Source organism: Schistocerca piceifrons, chromosome X (genome assembly GCF_021461385.2).
Source record: "Schistocerca piceifrons isolate TAMUIC-IGC-003096 chromosome X, iqSchPice1.1, whole genome shotgun sequence".
In the NCBI taxonomy this organism is placed as follows: domain Eukaryota; kingdom Metazoa; phylum Arthropoda; class Insecta; order Orthoptera; family Acrididae; genus Schistocerca; species Schistocerca piceifrons.
Window position 1 is genome coordinate 238,847,444 of NC_060149.1, and position 21,344 is coordinate 238,868,787.

The 21,344-nt window shown below is 42.5% G+C and overlaps 1 long non-coding RNA gene across 1 annotated transcript in view; it reads right to left on the reverse strand.

The window, feature by feature from the left end:
* Positions 1 to 13,107, reverse strand: part of LOC124723090 — a 162,787-nt gene extending 149,680 nt beyond the window's left edge. Inside the window, exon 1 of the long non-coding RNA XR_007006500.1 lies at positions 13,053 to 13,107. This is a non-coding gene — a long non-coding RNA (uncharacterized LOC124723090). The remainder of the gene's footprint in view (positions 1 to 13,052) is intronic.
* Between the last annotated feature and the right edge of the window lie 8,237 nt (positions 13,108 to 21,344).

A 21,344-nucleotide genomic window follows, 5' to 3' on the forward strand; every position in this document is an offset into this window, starting at 1 on the left:
TCTTTTATAATAAAATATTGTGTTATTAACAGCGCTCAGTCATGTAATCATTTCTGAAATATACTGAACGCGGTCGGTGGTTTTAACCAAAGCTCGAGAAATTAATTTCATGTGCGTACATAACGAATAAGATATCTATTGCTATTTTCCGAAACTAAGTAAGGTTATATTATTCCATCAGGATGACAGACATGTCGCATTCATCAGCCTAGTTATTCGAGGACAATATAATTCTTTCAAATAAAGACCGAAGTAAGAACAGTCGCCAGGTTACGCAGAAATTATCCAAATTCTGGAGGCCGTCTCAGAAGATGACTTGGGTTGGTATGATGACTGACAATGATTCCTGATTTGAAGTGGATCTCATCATTGTCATACGTCATCAGAAAAAAGTGATACAGACAATGATATTCACAATAATGAAATAAGTGCAACAAATAACTGAATTTGAAACTGACATTCGAAGAGATCATTCTGAGCCAGGAAAATAAAAAAAAAAAATAAAAATAAAAATCTACGCAGGTGATTTGGTTCAGGGAATTAGACAATTCTCTTACCGTATTTCAATTTACCGGGAAAGCGAAAGTGTACCTTTCTGGAAAAAGTCCCCTTGATTTCTTTATGAAGCTAATTCCAAAGAGCCTGATAGCTAAAATAGTTCATCTGATTAACTTATTGGTACACAGAATATTTCTCCATTTCTGGTTCTGAACTGAAGATATATTTCGGTATAGCGCTGGCACTAACTTACTTGCGATATCCGAGATTACGAAAATATTGGTCTGGAAACTGGCTTACGCAAGAAGCTGACTGCAGATGCTATGCCTCGTAGAACATATGGAGAGCTGTGCCGTTTCCTACATTTTAAGACGTTTCGACACTTCCTCAGGACAATATTGACAATGCAGTGAGATTACGGCCAACTTTGGAAGCCTTGCACCAGAACTATAACAGAGCTCTCCAGCCTGAAGAACTTAACAGTGTTGATGAGATGGTGATTCCATTCAATGGGAGATCATCACTGAAGCAGTTCCTGTCATAGAAACCGAAGAAAAGGGGCTACAAAATGTGGGTGCGAGAATTTGTTTTCGGTTATAAAACCTATATTGCTTCGAACCGCTGGAGGAGGACACAATGATATCTCTGAATGTGGGGCAACAGGAGACCTTCTGCTCCGTCTGTGTCCCGAAATTCATGGAAAGAACCACAACGTTCATGCTGACAATCTTTTCAGTAGAGTTCCCTTGGTGATAAAACTGAAAGAGAGAAACATAAGGTACGATGTACCATTCGCAGTAACAAGTTAGGGAAACAATTATAGAAGAAGAGAATCGGCAATTCTTCAGCAGCAGCATCAACTGAGGCGTTACTGTCACAAGATGGATTGACGATTCACTTGTAACTATTGTATCATAACCTGCTGGAAGAGGATCTGAAGGAATTACTAACTGGTTTAGTCGAAAGGAAAATAAGTTAACAGAGATCAAAAGACCCCACTGTACTGGTGTTTATAATAAGCACATGGGAGAGGTCGACCTGATGGATTCTTTGGTTGCCCCAAACAGAAGCGACATTAGAAACCTTAGGTGGTACATGAGGGTTTTCTACCACATACGTAACTGTAGAAAATGCCTGGACACTTTAGAAAATGAGTAAACAAAAAAACACGGATCTGCTACCATTCAAAATTAGAGTGGCCTCTGAACTAATACAGAAAGGGAAAGCAGAGATTACAACTAATAAAAGAGGTAGACCTCCACGTGAAAGTCCATTGTTGTAGACATATTAACAAAAGACACAGTCATTCTGAATTAAGATTCGATGGTGGGTAGCACTGGCCTGCCAAGTCAAGTGGTCCAAATGCCAACAGGTATCATGATCAGGACTGTAGACGTAAAACACGCTCATATGTGAGAAGTATAATGTTGCTCTTTGCCCTGACTATATAAAACAATTTCTTCCACAAAATAAAATCCAAAATAGTATGTACACTTTCCATGTATTGTTTGATATTACTAACAAATGTTCTATATAAGATGCAGTAGTTTTTGTTCTCACTGCTCTCATATGAGGTATGAGGTCATATCCCTATTGGAGTACGGGAATATTTGTGAGGTAATTGTAATGAATTACGCATAAGATAGCTTTTATGGCATCAAAAAGTATATCACATTTTTTTTCAATTTCGGGTTGATAATTCGCTCATGGAAGGGATAAGAAGTGGACCAGAAGCAAATCTGTCCTCGATTCCTCGACTCGGGTGTTCTTTTACACCCTTTTAGGAGACATGGCCGTGCTGGAAATGATACCTGTATACTTCTGATACACCTGTCTTATACTAACATGAGAAATAACTCACCCAGTTACGGAAGCCCTTACAGTTTTACATGAAATTTCAGCCACGATGAAACTTGTATTTTTTTTAAGTACACTAGGTAGTGTTTTTATTGCGGCTTTTCTTATGATGGAACTCCACGTGCTAGTCTATACTGTGAAAGTTTCTTCATTTCTACATAACTACAGCAACAGACGAGGCCGTGCTGAGAAGTGAACCTCTGAATTTTTTTATTCTGCCCTCAATATCGGTTGAGGTATAGCATATTACTCGACCGACTCCCTGACGCTAGTTGCAACCCGCTGCCACTACAGGGTTCCGTATTGTAGTGTGTTAATCTCGCGGTGCATGAGAAATAGCGTACTGTAATCTAACTTCCAATTCGAAGAGTTCTTCCACACATGGGGCACACTCTCCTTCAGCTTCAGAATGCAAGACCACACATGCGAGCGTTGCAACTTCTACAATCATCCTCCATACAGTCCCGCCTTCGAGGACTTCACTTTGATAGTGGTGAAGCGGTGCAAGCAGAGGTGAGGTTGTGGCTCCGTCAACAAAATCAAACATTTTAAAGTGACAGTATCAACAAACTGCTCTCTCGTTTGGAGAAATGTGTTCGTCACCTGGGTGACTACGCTGAGAAATAAATATGTAGACATGAAGAATAAAGCTGTATAAAGGTAACAAAGTTTGTTTTATTCAAAAACTTTAAGATTTTTCACATATGAAATTCAAAGGTATTTATTTTCACCGCGCCCTCGTACATCCACGGAACTTACTTAATGTAGTCAAGCTTTATTCTCGCCCTATAATTTTTACCCCGCCTCGATCATTTTCAGTGGACAATTGGAGTCTCGACTGTGGGGATAATCTAAAGAGCGAAGAAGGCACGAGATTACGAACTCAAATGACAAATTTGTCTCTCACGTTGATAAAAGTACTCCTCTCACGAAAGTACGTCACAATATCACCGGAAGAGCTACACATACAGATGTGAAAAGACCTGAAAACTGATTTGTGAATCTGAATACTTTATCTGAACAGTTGAAAATTACTCCTACGTTTTTATCCTCAAATAGTTTCAACAATATTTTAAACTTGTAACCATTTTGTAAGAATTATTTCATTTATAACATCAAAATTAACTACACTCGCTGTCAAAAGGTCACATTTTTGTAAGACTTATTTAACTTTAAACTTGTTCATACTATCGCCTCCAGAAGTACCTGGTATATGGCGCACTCTTACGTTGCGAAGGGTCATTTCCACAAAACCAACTTGAAGATTTACTTTATTACTCGTATCAAAGTAAGCTGATTTCTTATTAACGATGGCCGTGCATTAAATTGTTGTTAAGTTAAATCAGTGTTTAACGAGACACCTTCGGGGAAAATGGGGTATGAAAACAGTTTGTTTACAGAATACAGCCCTTTTTTGAAAATGATTTTGCCGAAATCTCTTGTTTTAGGTGTATGTGCATATAATGTCGATGACGAAGTAAGGCACAACTTAATCAGTTTTAGCATCGAGCTTGCCTTTCTGCAACGCATTTCGGAAAAAAAGTTCTTTCAACGATCTATCACATTTATTTCAACACAAAAATTACCCATAAACGACTGGATATCTCCTCTCGACATCGACGCAAACTATCCGTAAGGCAAAACCATACTTTTGTGTACAGTCAGCTACGAATTCAGAAACGTGTGGGAACAACTTAGACACATTGACAAATACTTTACTCCACCGAAATAGTTAGTTTCCTTAAGTATTTCTGTTCATTAAATGTATGTGACCTGTAGTAGTAGTAGTAGTAGTAGTAGTAGTAGTTGTTGTTGTTGTTTCATTCAACTGTCGATCAGTTTTACGTGGATATTGGATGAAGTTTGTTCGAGGCACGAAATATTTCCAGGAATCCAGCCGGGTTGGAGACTCCATTTTTTGTCAGAAAAATGGTTCCTTAGTCCAAGGGCCACTAGAGAATAAATGTAGGAGGGTAAGCTCAAAAGTAAGGTCTCCTATTTTTTATAAGTACATAGACCTGTTTATTTCAACAATGGTTTACATCAATTTACAGCTTGAACATTTAGCTATTTTTCGACATAATCACTATTCCTGTCGATGCATTTTTGTAGACGCTGTATCAGTTTTTGTACGCCCATGTCATACCAGCTCGCCACCATGCTGTTCAGAAAGTTATTAACCTCTTATTTCACCTCGTTGTCGGAGCTGAATCGTTTTCCGGCCAAATGTTCTTTTAACCTAGGGAACAGGTTATAGTCACTGGGCGCCAAGTCAGATTATTTATGGGTGATTACGTTCTACTGAAACTGTTGCAGGAGAGCAATGTGTGGGCGAGCGTTGTCATGGAGAATGTGTACGCACTTGCTCAACATTCCCCTTCTCCGGTTCTGAAATGCCCGTTTGAGCTTTTTCAGAGTCTCATAGTACCTGTCAGCGTTAATTATGGTCCCAGCGATTCAGCTTCGACGATGAGGTGAAAGAAGAGGTTCATAACTTTCTGAACAGCATGGCGGCGAGCTGGTATGACATAGGCATACACCAACTGCCACAGCGTTTACAAAAATGCATCGACAGAAATGGTGATTATGTCGAAAAATAGCTAAATGTTCAAGCTGTAAACTGATGTAAACCATTGTAGAAATAAACAGGTCTATGTACTCATAAAAAATAGGAGACATTACTTTTGGGATTACCCTCGTATTATTTATTTTCTTTTAGCCATTCTTTACTGAAAGTCTGGATATTAGCAAATTACTACAATGTAATTTGTCATTGGTATTTACTGGACTGAACCCATACCTGAAGATATTTGTCGCCTTAATGAGGATATGGGAAATAGAATTCCATATATCTGCTACTGGAGAGTGGACTGTGAAATGGAAAAGCTAATAACTATACCTAATTAATAGAATAAAGTGCTTTTCTGATATCTATAAATGATCAAAATCAGCCAAATTCTTGTCATAATTTAAAAAAATTAATAGTAATTAATGCTAAAAGTACCGTAACGTGATACATAAATGCTATTCTGCAAGCAGTAGAACCAAGTTGATTAGGAGCGTGACGTTTCGTCAGTAACAAGGGTTTATAGCCTCATTACACAAGTGTACAGCCGAAGTAAGGTGGTTGTAAAAGTGATGTCAGAAGCAGTAGAGTAGGAAATATTAATAGTTGAAGTCATGAGCAGTGCAATTTCGCGGCGGCATAATGGCGGCGCTATCTGAGGTGGTACGATCAATACCGGTCGGTCGATAACAGTGGCGCATTGCGGAACCCGCCTCAGCAGAAGCCAAAGCCAAATTACATTCACGGCCCTACCCCGACTACACGTTTGACGCCTCCACAACCACTCTGAGCCACACACAGAACTTATGACACTTCTTGATACGGCCTCCAGATGGGGCTCTACGCACATCATCAGCTGCAAAACTTAGTCAACCAGTTGCTCCCATTATCAATTATGCTGCCGCTTTTTGGAGAATGAGAAGTGCGGATGATATTAAAAGAGGAGTGATCCATCCACTGGGTGATCGTCAGAGCCTACAAAGGAAGAAAGGGTTTTAGGACCAGTCGACGGAGTACAAGCTCGGAATGGGCAAGGTTAGCGCAGGAAAATGGTCGTGGCCTTTTTGAACGAATCATTCTGGCATTCGCATTAAGTGATTTTAGGAGAACCTAAATCTGGATGGGTTGCCGGCTATTTGAAACCTACTTCCCAAATGAGAGTACGGCATATTAACCGTTGCATCACATCACGAGAGTATTAGCACCTACAACGAAGTTCTCCAAGGTATGTGGATTTAGTGAGCGAACTTCACGTTCTGATTACATTACATCTGGATAATGAAACGTGAAGCTGGACAAATAGTGGGGAAAGCTTCACTGCTGTTCTTTTGAAACCGGAAAACTATATGGATGGTGGCCGGAAACAGTTTTGAACCCTGGTCTTTCTCGCCAGTTTCATCTCTAAAATACTGCTTCATCACGACCTATCTCAAATGAGCAAGTGTAATATGCCTAGCTACGAAAACATTTACGACTTTAGATTTCTAACGGTTTTATCAGAGACTAGGCTTTCGCCTGGAACGCCCCTGGGAAGTGTGACAGTACCGCTTTTGTTCTCTATACACATAAACGATCTGAAATGTTGGGCAGCCATCTGCGACTCTTTGTCTGTGATACTATAGTGTACGGGAAACTGTCGTCGCTGAGTAACTGTCTGATTTTACAGAATGACTTAGAATTTCTATTTGGTGCGACGAATGGCACCTAGCTCTAACGCATTAAAAATTAAGCTAATGTAGATGGGTAGGAAAAACAACCCTGTAATATTCGAATATGCTGCTTGACACAGTCAATTCGATTAAATTCTAGGCGTAATGTAGCAAAGCGATATGAAATGCCACGAGCACGCAAGGACGGTTGTACGGAATTCGAATGCTAAATTTCGGTTTATTCTAGGAAATTGTAGCTCATCTATAAAACAGACCGTGTACAGAACACTAGTGCGACCGATTCGTTAGTGCTGATCGAGTATTTGGAATCCTTTGGGATCCCCATCAGGCCAGGTCAGGAACACGTCGAAGCAATTCAAAAGCATGCTACTAATTTGGTAGGTTCGATAAACAAGAGAATATTACGGAGATGCTTTGTGAACTCAGATGGGAAGCGCTTGTGGGAAGGCGACGTTCTTTTCGCCCGCGTGAAAAGTATCATGTGGGCCACGGCTGCGAAATATGGTTTTTACCAACTTCAGTTTCCCATGTGGCGAGTGGTCTTGTAGAATAACAAGCCCTTCCCCCGTCTGCACGCAGCTAATCCTATTACACAAGAATTATTTCTCAGTTGTGTGTACATACTTCAAAAGTTTTCAGAGAGTTTAACTAAAGCGGGATATTTATTGGCATCGTCACGTTTCATGTGTCCAGCTCTGAATCACGGACGATAAATGTCTTTCACAAGTGAACTCCGATTTCAAAGTCACGATTCAGAACGGCAACCAAGAGGAGCATCCTGTTTAGACCTGTCAATGTATGCTACCACATGACTGCGCTGTTCACTTAAAGCATAGATCAACATACTATAACGTTCTTGAGTACACAAATTTCCGTGCGCCAGTATAGCTAAAAAAAGTGTGTGTACGGTTTCAACAAATAAGATGGTGAAAGACACCACATTGTTAAGAAGCTACATTTCGACAGTAGCTATGGCACAAATCCAAAATGGTTTCGTAAGTCACTGAAAGCATATGAAAAATCGCTCCGTTGGAGTGCCAGCAACGGTTTGAAATTATGGGGTCAACGGACCCTACCATTAATCTTCACCGGATTTCATAGAGTGGGTAACCAATTTCAGCACAGAATTTGCGGTAAGTCTGGCCACGAAATGACTATTCTCCCCGTGATGAAAAGTCGATAACATTGTAGATCATTGAACTCGTAACACTTCACAGAGCCAGGATCGTGCGAAAACCTTGTAGAAATGTAGTAGACGAGCACTATCAGTTTCCATGGCCGGTGACAATGTTATTTTAATACTGAAAACATTGAGAACATAAGTGCTGGAACACTGTCAATCATCGAAAAATAAGAATTGGGAAACTCATCAAATTTCTGAAATTTAAATCATCATGTCTCAACAGTGGTTCACAGAGTAAAAAAAATTAAAATTTAAGAAATACAGTTTTCTGGAAAGAAAACGTAAAATCATAAACTCCTGCAAACACATCTATGTAGTTGATGCTGTCCCTCGACCTCACAGTCTCCAGACTCACACTTTACCGCTAGACCACCATGCCCGACACACTTACATGTCATAACTATCGGCGAAATGATTTATTGACCACTTATCCTGCGTTAATTGTCTCTCTTCGAAGACGACTACTAGTAAAATATGAGAGATGTGTGTCTTGGATGCACTACGCTCCAGCCAAATTACCGAATACGTTTCTTGTGACCTTATGCATCTCGCTGTGAAATCCGTGAAGGCAATGTGCGTAAATCAGTCGTTTGCCGGTGTTAGAAAACTCTTCGCCTCTATTGCGAATGGTAAAGTGGCTTCGAGTTCAGTTGACTTTATAAGCCTCTTAGACGTCTGAACAGCTGAACTTTTTAACAATTCACAGATATCTAAAGGCACTATTTTAAGGACTGGGGCTACGGGGCTTATTCTCAACACAACTACGATCCGTGGAGGTAGACTGTTACTTCACTTCCAGCACTGTCGTCATTGGTAGACATGACAGCGAATGTGGAAACGAATAAATAGATGCAATTTGAAAACTGGAATTTCGATTGAATTCCGTATGTAGTCAGTCATCATATGTAATCCCATTTTATCTCCATGAAAACTTTGGGAATAATAGAAAGATTAAAGCTTTACGTCCCATTGGTGCTAAAGTCATTAGAGACGATATTTGGCAGTATTCGGAGTATTTGACAAGTATTTTCTATGGTAATCTATGCACGTCAACAACGGTATGGTTTCACATGATGTACGAACAAAATCAGAAGTTTCTTATCCTTAGATCCATTGTTTCCATGAACTATTAAAGTGGTGGCCAGATAAATCTACACTAAATAAGTATTAACACAAAATTTGAAGGTGATATCGCAAAACGCGATAGAAAAATAGTTCTTATCATAAATCATCCACAGTCTAATTTTGGGCTGGTTTGTACTTCGTTAATGTTCTAAGCACCATCCGCTATAGTAATGTAAAACATAACAAGAGTGTACCTTAAATAAACTTCATACAAATTTATCTCCAACTCCCATTCCGTACAGTTTTTCCATCCTCTCAGGGAAGAAATATTCAGACTAATTAAACTGATCGAAATTTAAATGGGCAATACTTATTTAGCAAAACTTTACTTGTAAATTTTTTTGTATGTACAATCTGAGCGGTGAACTAGTTCACTAGAGAAAGTGCGGAGAGCCACCCAAAGCCACTTTTAGACGAAATGACATGTTGTAGTTTAAGTGGCGAGTTACAGGTAGAGCATTGACGGCCATGTCCAGTCCAATACGTTTATGAGTGTTTCCAGCTGAGCAAGGACTAAGTCGTATTTTAATCTGGAGCACAAATTAAGCTGGAACGTCAGTCAAGTAGCTTAAATATCACGTACGCTGCACTTATAACATGTTCGTTATTGAGTCATACGTTCTCTCTTGCTCTCTGCAGTTATCCTGAGGAAGGCGGAACTGGGCTCCTGGAAGGAAAGAAAGAAAGGATAGGTAGATGGACAGAGCAGGGAGGTTTATATTCTAACGTCCCATAAACAATGAGATCATAAGTGACAAAGCACGAGCTCAGATTCAACAAGCTGGATTAGGAAATCGCTAGTGACCAATAGAAAATATCGGCACTCGTCTAAAGTGATTTAAAGCAACCTAGGAAAATTTAATTCTGACTGGCAAGAGGAATCTGAACCATCTCGAATGCGAGAGCTGTGTGTCAATCATTGAGACAACTCCCTCGATAAGGACGACTATAGGACGCAGAGTTGTTCCTTGACGCTGCTCGGAAGGTGGGTTCTAGGAAGCTGTGGAGATATCTTGTTTGTGATGTACAAAGGCATTATCTAATAGTCTCTTACTGCAATTTTCTGAGAAAATGTGACACTTGCTGTGAAAAGGCACCTATGGCTTGAACCCACGACGAATCCCAAAGGTCATCTTTGAACCTTCTCTCTTTCAATCCTGTTTCGTATGAATCTCCGAGAGGAGAGAAAGACACAGTAATGGATTGGATGAAAGTCTAAGTAACTACATTATATTTTCCAAGATTTGCTCTAATGCATCGTAGCCTAGTGTCTAGTTTCCCTGCCGGCCTGCGTGGCCGAGGGGTTCTAGGCGCTACAGTCTGGAACCGCGCGACAGCTACGGTCGCAGGTTCGAATCCTGCCTCGGGCATGGATGTGTGTGATGTCCTTAGGTTAGTTAGGTTTAAGTAGTTCTAAGTTCTAGGGGACTGATGACCTCAGCAGTTAAAGTCCCATAGTGCTCAGCGCCATTTTCTAGTTTCCCTGCTCTAGATTAGTATAGTTGTTTCATCTTACGTCGCTGTGGTTGGTATCGTTAAATATTTCATTATTGTGAACCTCTCGTTACATATGACGTAACCAACCTATTTTGAATCTTTTCGCTTGTTCGCACGAATTGAATTACCTTACATTTACTTGTAACGAATGTCTGTGGCCAATGTTACCATCAAGTGCTAATATTCTGCAGACTTAGCAGCGGTTGTCTGTGTTCGATCGATTTCAAGGCGACAGTGGCACTACTAAAGAATGACAGAGCCGCATGAAGTTTCCTTTACATATGCTCCAAAGTTCCATTGAATTCTATCTGACATACTCTGGTTTAGCCTTGCTATCAAGTCATTTTACGCGCTCGTGTCACGTTTTATCGATATTTAGATATATAATCTACATGTCAGTCGAGATTTACCACAAATAAAACAGGAAGGCTTCTTCTTTTTCGTGTTCTCTTTCCCATTTCTCCATATTTAAGGCTAGCTGCCAATTGTTCCACCACTGCAGTACTGCACTCCAGAGACACTTAAAATAACTGAAGAGAGGTGCTTTGTGTGGTGATGGTGACATAGCGATCCGCATCTGCGCAGGAGGTCAACCTGAAACAGTAGCCTGACCTTCGGCAGCGCCACTTTGGATCACGTTACGATCTACGCTTGCCTGCACTCGGTAGCCGACAGCTCGGCTTGTTCACATTCTTCAGCTAGTTGCAATTCATTCTCTTGTTTTAAGCTTGCAGCCATTTGTTTTACAACTGTTATTTCGACGACACCAACTGGCAGCTTCTCTTGAATGTACTTACCTGCATCAACAATGCAAACCATGAGAGAGAAATAAAATGATCACTGAACTGTTATCCTGAAGTTCCAGAAACCAGTATTAATTTATTGGCAGATCGTGCAAGGGATCCGTAGTGAGGAGGAGCTGTCAGCCATTTCTAAAGATTACTAAAAAATGTTTCGAACAGTGGAAGCATAGGTGGGATAATTGTATTAGTTGTAATGGAGAGTATTTTGAACAGGATAAGGCTGTTTTGTAAAAAAAAAAAAAATTGAAAATATGTAGCTTTTAAAAATAGTTTTGGTTATTTTTGAGTACCCCTCGGATCTCTCGCCAGATCGCCGCCATACTCGCTGTACATGGTTTGTTGGTTGGTTGGAGGTTAAGGGACTACACAGAAAGGTCATCAGTCACTCGATCCAGGGGTAGTTCATATGTTAGTGACGTCGGTGAAGTGCATGTTCTGATGATGAAAGCACGTAGGAGAGGTAAGACTGAGCAATTGGAAGCAATACTGATGCCACAGCTGAGAGAGAATTTACGGAGGAGTGTATGCATCGGGCTGGTGCGTAGGTCGGAACAGACGAGGGTTCTCGCAGGTGATATCCAATGGCGTGAAAAGTTCCACCTAGCATCCAACCACCGCCAGTCCGGTGAAAGGCGAAGGCAGTTACAGAACAAAGACTGTCTTCTAGTCGACAGACTGAGAACAGTTCGAGTGAGAAAGCTAAAAATATTACGGACATCATCCGTAGATGGTCATCCGGGGTCTACTAAACCGCGATTCATCGCTGAACACAGTGCTGCGACGACACTCATCAGAAATTCGTACTACTTGGTCACGAGACCAATCCAAACGCAGCCGTGTATGTTGATGTGCTGACGGCAGTTTCTGCATAAGACGAAAATTAGCAAATCCGATCGCTCCTAGTCTTCGATCGATGGTGCGGAATGTTATAGTATGTTGCAGGGAGTCCATTACTTGTTCTCGGATGGTGGGAATAGATGTGAAGGGGTTACGATTTGCTTGGTGCACAATACGGCGATCCTTCCTTGCTGTGGTCGACCAGGACCTTGACGGCGAGTATGACTGCCCTCACGTTCCCATGAAGACCAACATCGGGCCACTGTCACATTCAACTGCCCCACAAATGTGGACATTGTGTAACACGACCAGCTCGGACAAATGGATACCCACAACGGGGCCTCTTTCAAACTCTGTCAGGTTCTGATAACACTGTCACAGGAGTACGCGACATTTCCGTGTCCTTCACAGTTATTACTCAACATCTGTCACTGTTCTCGACCATTAAATACCCTACAACGCTTGGTAACAACACTAAACACGAACAACGCTAATGAACTCTGGTGACTGTTCCACATGTCAAAGAGAACTGCAAACATACACGCAGATGGTGTGTAGGTGTACGAAGTTACACTGACATCCGATCACGTCTTCTGGGTGCCTCCACTTTCTTTTTGCCAGGCAGTGTATGTGTAAAACTGAGTCTACAGATAACACTATAGCCGGCTGGCTAGGGCTTCTAGAAACCGCGTCACAAGTACATCTGTATTATCAGGATAGAGTCATAGCCTTCTAAAGAGTTAAGTCATGCTTGTGTGTTGCATGATAATGTGGCGGTTGTCTACTTTCGGACGCGACGACACCGTAATTGAGCTTAGTATGGGAGGTATTGTTTGTAAATGTAAAATTAAGTGTTTCGATAATGCTTTTTGTCGTAATCACTCCGTGCGTTATCACGTAGAGAGAGAGAGAGAGAGAGAGAGAGAGAGAGAGAGAGACAGCATCTTCTACACAGAGTATAATAACCCGAAAAGATGCGTTGGAGTCTTAGCATTGTGTGAGCGTTGAGTACGTACCATGCGACAAGCTTCAACTGTGTTGTCATACTAGTTCCATCTTCCACTCTGCATCCTGAAACATACAAATATCTGATTAGAACTGCGATACCACTACGGAAAAGTTTTGAAATTTAATATAAAAATGTGACAAATTTTCAGCTGATGTAAATCTGCAGCTGTTGGGCTATTACGCACAAAGAAACCTGGAAAGGTCAAGAGCACACTAACTTGTGGTTGAAAAAGTGCTCTAAGAGTATATATCGGTAATATCAAATTTTCAAAAATTCCATCGCCGATCTCAACACGTTTCTATATATTATTTGTAGCTGGAGATTTGTGACGGTAACACTGTCCACAAGGTCTGTAGCGTTTACATTTCTCAGGGATTAAAATGTATTTCCAGATAAACACTGGCGAGGAAAGGTATGACTGGTGCAGTTAATCCATCGATAGTAACGTGTTTGATTTAGGTAACTGTTACTTGCTGTGGAAAATGAATTAGAAAGATTAGAGTTTAACATCCCGTCGACAATGAAGTCATTATAGACGCAACATACGCTCGGATAAAAAAAGGATAATGAAGGACATCTATTGTGTCCTTTCCAAAGAAACTGTTTCAGCATTTACCAGAATTGACTTACGGGAAATCACCGGAAACCTAAATCTGTGTGGTCGGACAATAATTTGAATCCATCTCCTCCCAAATAGGAATGCTGTGCCTTAGCTATTGCGCCACATTGTCGACACGATTAGTATGTGCAGGGAATCCACGAAAATACATGTCCATTGTTTCAGCCAAAAAGACCTCTTCACCAAGTATGGTACTTTTGGTACAAGGATTGTCTTCAAAATTTCAATAATCGAGTTTCACCGCCTGCGTGAGGGTGTTGCATCCGTTGATGATGTACACTATGTGATCAAAAGTATCCTGACACCTGGCTGAAAATGACTGACAAGTTCGTGGCGCCCTCCATCGGTAATGCTGGAATTCAATATGGTGTTGGCCCATCCTTAACCTTAATGACAGCCTCCACTCTCGTAGGAATACGTTCAATCAGGTGCTGGAAAGTTTTTAGGTGGGGAATTGCAGCCTATTCTTCACGGAGTGCTGCACTTAGGACAGGTATCGATGTCGGTCAGTGAGGCCTGGCACGAAGTCGGCGTTCCAAAACATCCCAAAGGTGTTCTGTAGGATTGAGGTCAGGATTCTGTGCAGGCCAGTCCATTACAGGGATGTAACTGAATAGTAACCACTCCGCCACAGGCCGTGAATTATGAACAGATGCTCGATCGTGTTGAAGGTGCAATCGCCATGCCCGAATTGTGCTTCAACGGTGGGAAGCAAGAAGGTGCTTAAAACATCAATGTACGGCAGTGCTGCGATAGTGCCACGCAAAACAACAATGGGTGCAAGCCCACTCCATGAAAAACACGACCACACCATAACACCACCGCCTTCGAATATTACTGTTGGCACTACACAAGCTGGCAGATAACGTTCACCGAGCATTCGCCATACCCACACCCTGCCATCAGATCGCCACACGGTGTACCCTGATTCGTCAATCCACACAACGTTTTTCCACTGTTCAATCGTCCAATGTTTACGCTCCTTACACCAAGCATTTACCGGAATGGCTCTGAGCACTATGGGACTTAACATCCGAGGTCATCAGTCCCCAGAACTTAGAACTACTTAAACCTAACTAACCTAAGAACATCACACACATCCATGCCCGAGGCAGGATTCGAACCTGCGACCGTAGTGGTCGCGCGGTTCCAGACTGACGCGCCTAGAACCGCTCGGCCACACTGGCCGGCATTTACCGGAATGATGTGTGGCTTATGAGCAGCCGCTCGACAGTTAAATCCAAGTTTTCTCACCTCCCGCCTAACTGTCATAGTACTTGCAGTGAATCCTGATATAGTTTGGAATTCCTGTGTGATGGTCTGGATAGATGTCTGACTTTTACACATTACGACCCTCTTCAACTGTCGGCGATCTCTCTCAGTCAACAGACGAGGTCGGCCTGTACGCTTTTGTACTGTACGTGTCCCTTCACGTTTCCACATCACTGTCACATCGGAAACAGTGGACCTAGGGATTTTTAGGAGTGTGGAAATCTCGCGTACAGACGTATGACACAAGTGACACCCCAATCACCTGACCACGTTCGAAGTTCGTGAGTTCCGCGGAGCGCCCCTTTCTTCTCTCTCACGATGTCTAATAACTACTGAGGTCGCTGATATGAAGTACTTGTCAGTAGGTGGCAGCACAATGCACCTAATATAAAAAAACATACGTTTTTGGGGGTGTCCGGATACTTTTGATCACATAGTGTATGTACATTTATACGCAGTGTTAGTACTTCTGTAAGTGGAACAGCGATACGCATTAAAATTCTTCCCGTGTATGTTGTTGTGTTATATTCTACGTGGACATGAATTCATTTTGTTCAGCTAAGCACTCAGAAGAAATGTGTGAAAAGGGAACTACTCTCTTCTCATTAAATCGGTTGAAACCGGGGTGCACGCTTGTATTCAGCAGATTTGGAAACCGCATACGGTATTCTTCGTAAGTAGCAGGAGTGTTTCCACTATGGAATCTGTCAAATACCACGTTCGTATCTACAGCATTTGTCAATTATTTGCAGCATTGTTTTGAATAGTTTTACAACAGACAGCAAGCCTGAAACTGCCATGTCGTTTGACTCAGTAATAAGGGACGTGATGCAAAGTCATTTGTTCCAGACTCGCACGTGTATCTGAAACGTACGCAAAAACATTAAAAAGAGAAAAAATTGCAAGTACAACAATTTCCTTGAATATCTACCATTCCTTCTGAAACACCACGTTCAGTCTACAACACATGACCCACAGCGCCTCGCCTGTCAAGAGTTCTGGTGACACAAGAGCGTGGCTACTAGTAGTCCTTGTATCCTGGTAATTAGTTGCGCTTTCCCAAGACTACGGTTCGGTAGTTCTGGTACACTACGTAGATGACGTAGTAAACGGTATGATTACCGGTAGTACTCGTAGCACTGGTAGGGAAAGAAATATAAATGAATGTTTAAGAGAGAAACTGGTAGCCAACGACTTCACTTAATTTGTTTGTTTGTTTGGTTGTTTGATTTGTACATAGTTAGAACCACACTTCATAGACTTTTAGTACATTGTGGATTTCATAAACTTATTGAATATAAATTACATTTTGTAAGTAATAAAATTAGTTGGATGCGCAACTTCTGTGCTTTTATGTAACCAGAGCAATCACTTCTGATGCAAGTCCGATTTAGATGCATAAACATTGTAATTACTGTTGTTATTTTGTACTCAGTAGAACGTTCTTCATTATGATCAGAGACAGGAGTTTCCTGTTATTATTGATAAATGAGAAAGTTGTTTATGAATAACAGAAACGTGTTTTATATAAGTTCGAAGTATTGAAGTGGTGTTTGATATACGACGGTTGCCTAGAAAGTAATGCATCTACGGCGCTGCAGTCACGGACTATGAGATTGGTCCTGGCGGAGGTTCGAGTCGTCCCGCGGGCATGGGTGTGTGTGTTTGTCCTTAGGATAATTTAGGTTAAGTAGTGTGTAAGCTTAGGGACTGATGACCCTAGCAGCGGATAGGCACTTGGTGCAGGGAGTGGCAACTGACCCTTAACATAGACAAATGTAATGTATTTCGAATACATAGAAAGAAGGATCCTTTATTGTATGATTACAAGATAGCGGAACAAACACTGGTAGCAGTTACTTCTGTAAAATATCTGGGAGTATGCGTGCGGAACGATTTGAAGTGGAATGATCATATAAAATTAATTGTTGGTAAGGCGGGTACCAGGTTGAGATTCATTGGGAGAGTCCTTAGAAAATGTAGTCCATCAACAAAGGAAGTGGCTTACAAAACACTCGTTCGACCTATATTTGAGTATTGCTCATCAGTGTGGGATCCGTACCAGATCGGGTTGACGGAGGAGATAGAGAAGATCCAAAGAAGAGCGGCGCGTTTCGTCACAGGGTTATTTGGTAACCGTGATAGCGTTACGGAGATGTTTAACAAACTCAAGTGGCAGACTCTGCAAGAGAGGCGCTCTGCATTATGGTGTAGCTTGCTCGCCAGGTTTCGAGAGGGTGCGTTTCTGGATGAGGTATCGAATATATTGCTTCCCCCTACTTATACCTCCCGAGGAGATCACGAATGTAAAATTAGAGAGATTAGAGCGCGCCCGGAGGCTTTCAGACAGTCGTTCTTCCCGCGAACCATACGCGACTGGAACAGGAAAGGGAGGTAATGACGGTGGCACGTAAAGTGCCCTCCGCCACACACCGTTGGGTGGCTTGCGGAGTATAAATGTAGATGTAGATGTAGCAGTTAAGTCCCGTAAGATTTCACACACATTTTTTGAAAGTAATGCACCGCATTTTTTTTCTTCGAGAATTCTTTATTGAACACAATGAGAATTAGACACATGAAAGAATCTTGTTTTACCCACACACCCTATTTCTCCACGTAATCTCCATGACGTTCTATGGCCTTCCTCCAGCGCGAAACAAGGGCGTGTATGCCCTGTCGGTACCAATCGTTGTCCTGGTGGCGCATCCAGTGATTCACTGTCCTTAAAATGTCTTTCACGAATGGCATCCTTTAATGGCCCAGATAAGTGGAAGTCCGAGGGGGCTAGATCAGGGCCGTAGGGTGGATGGGGTACCACTGTCCAACCGTGTTTTGCGATGTGTTCAGCAGTCCTCAGGCTGCGTTATCGTGTTGTAGCAAAACATCTCCTGGGTTATTGTGGCGCCGAGAGTCGCCGGAAGGGTGTCTTGAGTTTTCTTACTGTGTTGACATATGCTTCTGAATTAATGGTACCGCCTCTTGGCATCACACCAATGAGAATCACACCTTCACTGTCCCAGAATACAATGATCATGAGCTTACTGGCGGAAGCAGTTGCTTTGAATCTTTTCTTCTGTGACGAGTGGGAATGGCACCATTCCATCGACTGCATTTTTGTTTCGGGCTCAAAATGGTGAACTCAGGTTTCATCTCCTGTCACAATCCTGGACAAGAAGGCCTCCCCCTCAGCTTCAAAACGTTGCAACAAATGAAGGAAAATGTTTTTTTCTGTGCGATTTGTGATCCAGTGCGATTTGTGATCCACCGTTAGGAACCGCGGGACCTATTTTGCACGCACTTTTGAATATCCAAGAGTGCCGATAATTGCATTCACACTTCCTTTGCCGATTGACAGATGCAGCTCCAAGTGCTGAGTCGTAATGCGTCTGTCCTCACGAATGACAACTTCAGCTCGCTGCAACACGTCAGGTGTGATAGCGGTGGATGGTCTCCTTGACCGCTGCACATCGTGGAGCTCCGCCGAACCGTATGGGACCGATGAGCTCGCTGTTTCGTCTCCTCCCCCAAATCAATCAACCAACCAACCAACCAACCCGAACCGCCTTCTGATGACCTCATCCTCCGTGCCCAGTGACTAACTGTACTTCTGTCGATAGCAGATTCTCCATAGACTTTGCACAAGCGTTTGTGAATATTCCCCACAGTTTCTTTCTCTGCAGTAAGAAATTCAATGACGCCACGTTGCTTGTAACGCACTTCACTACAAAAGCCATTTTGAAACTTTCCTGTGACTACGCTACCTGTCGGAAGTAACGGAAACTTGGCGCGCTCACTCAGGAGACGTCAAATAATGGGTACGTAACCTTTCGCATTCCTAGCACTGTTTTCGGCTGAGAAAAGAAAGTGCGGTGCATTACTTTCTGGGCAAACCTCGTATTTTTGTTTTGTGTTTTTTCCTTATTTTACCTTTTTGTTGTTGAATAAAACATGATAAATCTTTACTTTATTCACTTTAAAAATCAACGATTTCCGAATAAAATCTGAATTAGGCACTGAGAATTCCAATTTTGCTATAAATACTGATTACTTTTAAGTAACAGACAACAGCGTAACCATTTAGAAAAGAAAGGTCCCTAGCTTACCCGGCCATTGATATATTCTCACTCAGTTTCTAGACGGTTCTCCGCTTCCGGTTGTCAGAGAAATCTAGTAAGACATTGTTCTAATACGTAAAGAAAGCTATCGAAATGAAGTAACGTCCGGGGAGGAAGGAAACTGATGATTCACGGCCCGTCGACAACGAGGTCATTAGAGATGGAGCACAAGCTCAGATTAGGGAAGGATTGGGAAGGAAATATGTCGTGAGCTTTCAAAGGAACTATCCAGGCATTTGCCTGAAGCGATCTAGGGAAATCACGGGATAACCTTAATCAGGATAGCCGGACTGGAGTTTTAACCGTCGTCCTCCCGAATGCGAGTCCTGTGTGCTAACCACGGCGCCACCTTGCTCGGTAGGTTAAGTCCGACAGATATGCAACGCACCTAACGTACAAGTAACGCGCAGTTTCAAGACGTTTGAACGCAACTATGAGACCGCCCGCCCGGTTGGCCGTGCGGTCTAACGCACGGCTTTCCGGTCGGGAAGGAGCGCCGGTCCCCGGCACGAATCCGCCCGGCGGATTTGTGTCGGGGTCCGGTGAGCCGGCCAGTCTGTGGATGGTTTCTAGGCGGTTTTCCATCTGCCTCGGCAAAGGTGGGCTGGTTCCCCTTATTCCGCCTCAGCTACACTATGTCGGCGATTGCTGCGCAAACAAGTTCTCCACGTACGCGTACACTACCATTACTCTACCACGCAAACACAGGGGTTACACTCATCTGGTGTGAGACGTTCCCTGGGGGGTCCACCGGGGGCCGAACTGCACAATAACCCTGGGTTTGGTGTGGGGCGGCGGAGGGGTGAAGTGGACTGCGGTAGTCGTCGTGGGGTTGTGGACCACTGCGGCAGCGGCGGGGACGGAGCCTCTCCGTCGTTTCTAGGTCTCCGGTTAACATAACTATGAGACCAATTTTCAACATTCAGCACTAGCCTCTTTCCCCTTTCATTTCGTATTTCTGTGATATCTCAAAGAAGATAATACTATGAGAAGGAAATAAGTATTTGCATTACGTCAGGTCGTGAAGTAAAAATCTATAGATTTAACTCAACGAAACTGATAACGTATAACATCAAATAAAATGTTGTTTACGTGTCACTCTCATCAGTTCTATTCAAACTATTTTTTTTTAAAGGAGCCAAAATTATTTTATAAAATTATATTTGCAACTATATAAAACCTGGAAGTTATTGTTTAGTTTAATAGTACATACATTATATTTTTCTAGATTTAATCGATTCAATGTGAGGAGTCATTGTGGTCTCCGTACAAGCACCACCTGGAAGACACTAACAGAAGCTGAAGTTTGGGAACCAGTAATTTATCACGCAACTCCTGCTGCAGTAACGATATGATACATTATCTTGAGTAGCCAACTGTTTATTTCTCAGACTAGTGACGTGCTGCAAAGATTGAAATGGCTCTGAGCACTATGGGACTTAACATATGAGGTCATCAGTCCCCTAGAACTTAGAACTTCTTAAACCTAACTAACCTAAGGACAGCACACACATCCATGCCCGAGGCAGGATTCGAACCTGCGACCGTAGCAGTCGCGCGGTTCCGGACTGAAGCGTCTAGAACCGTTCGGCCACCGCGGCCGGCGATGCTCGTTCCTGTGACAACTTTGTCGTAAGTTTCATTTGGAAGACCAGCATTTGCCAGTACGCTGCGTGGTTTGCGGGCAGCCGTTCGACCACAAAATCCAACTTTCTTCTTCTCGTGGTTCACGTTCGTTATGCAAAGAATGGATACTATCATTGTGGGATTAATTTCTGGAGGTCAAAATGAAGAGCACTGATTTAACAGACGTCCGCTTTTGAGCACTTGGCTCCCTCTAGACATTAATTCTGTAGGCAGCCTGTTTACTTTTTAGGATGCTCACATTCCACCTCACTACTGACCCACCTCCGTAGTCGAGGTCACCAATGCTCGCTTATGAGATAACGCTGGACTCTGGTGCTTCCTGCAGGAACGATCATTATTATTTATTCGTAAAGGGGTGAGATGATGCGGCGTACGACTCCTCATCACCATACTGCGCCGATTTCCTGGGCCAAATCGCAAATGGTGTTAGTGTGGTAACCGGTTTCAGTCGTAGACAGACCATACTCAGGCTAGTGAAGCCTCTATTGGTAACGCATGGAGTTTATGCGCAGAGACATTACCTTCCATTCTCTGTGTTCGAGCGGGAAGAAGGATGGAAGGTTTGGAATTTGGCGATTCATCGACGTCGGTTTAACCAGTAGCATACTCTCAGTGTGGACAAACGATAACGGAGTGAGTCTGCCGA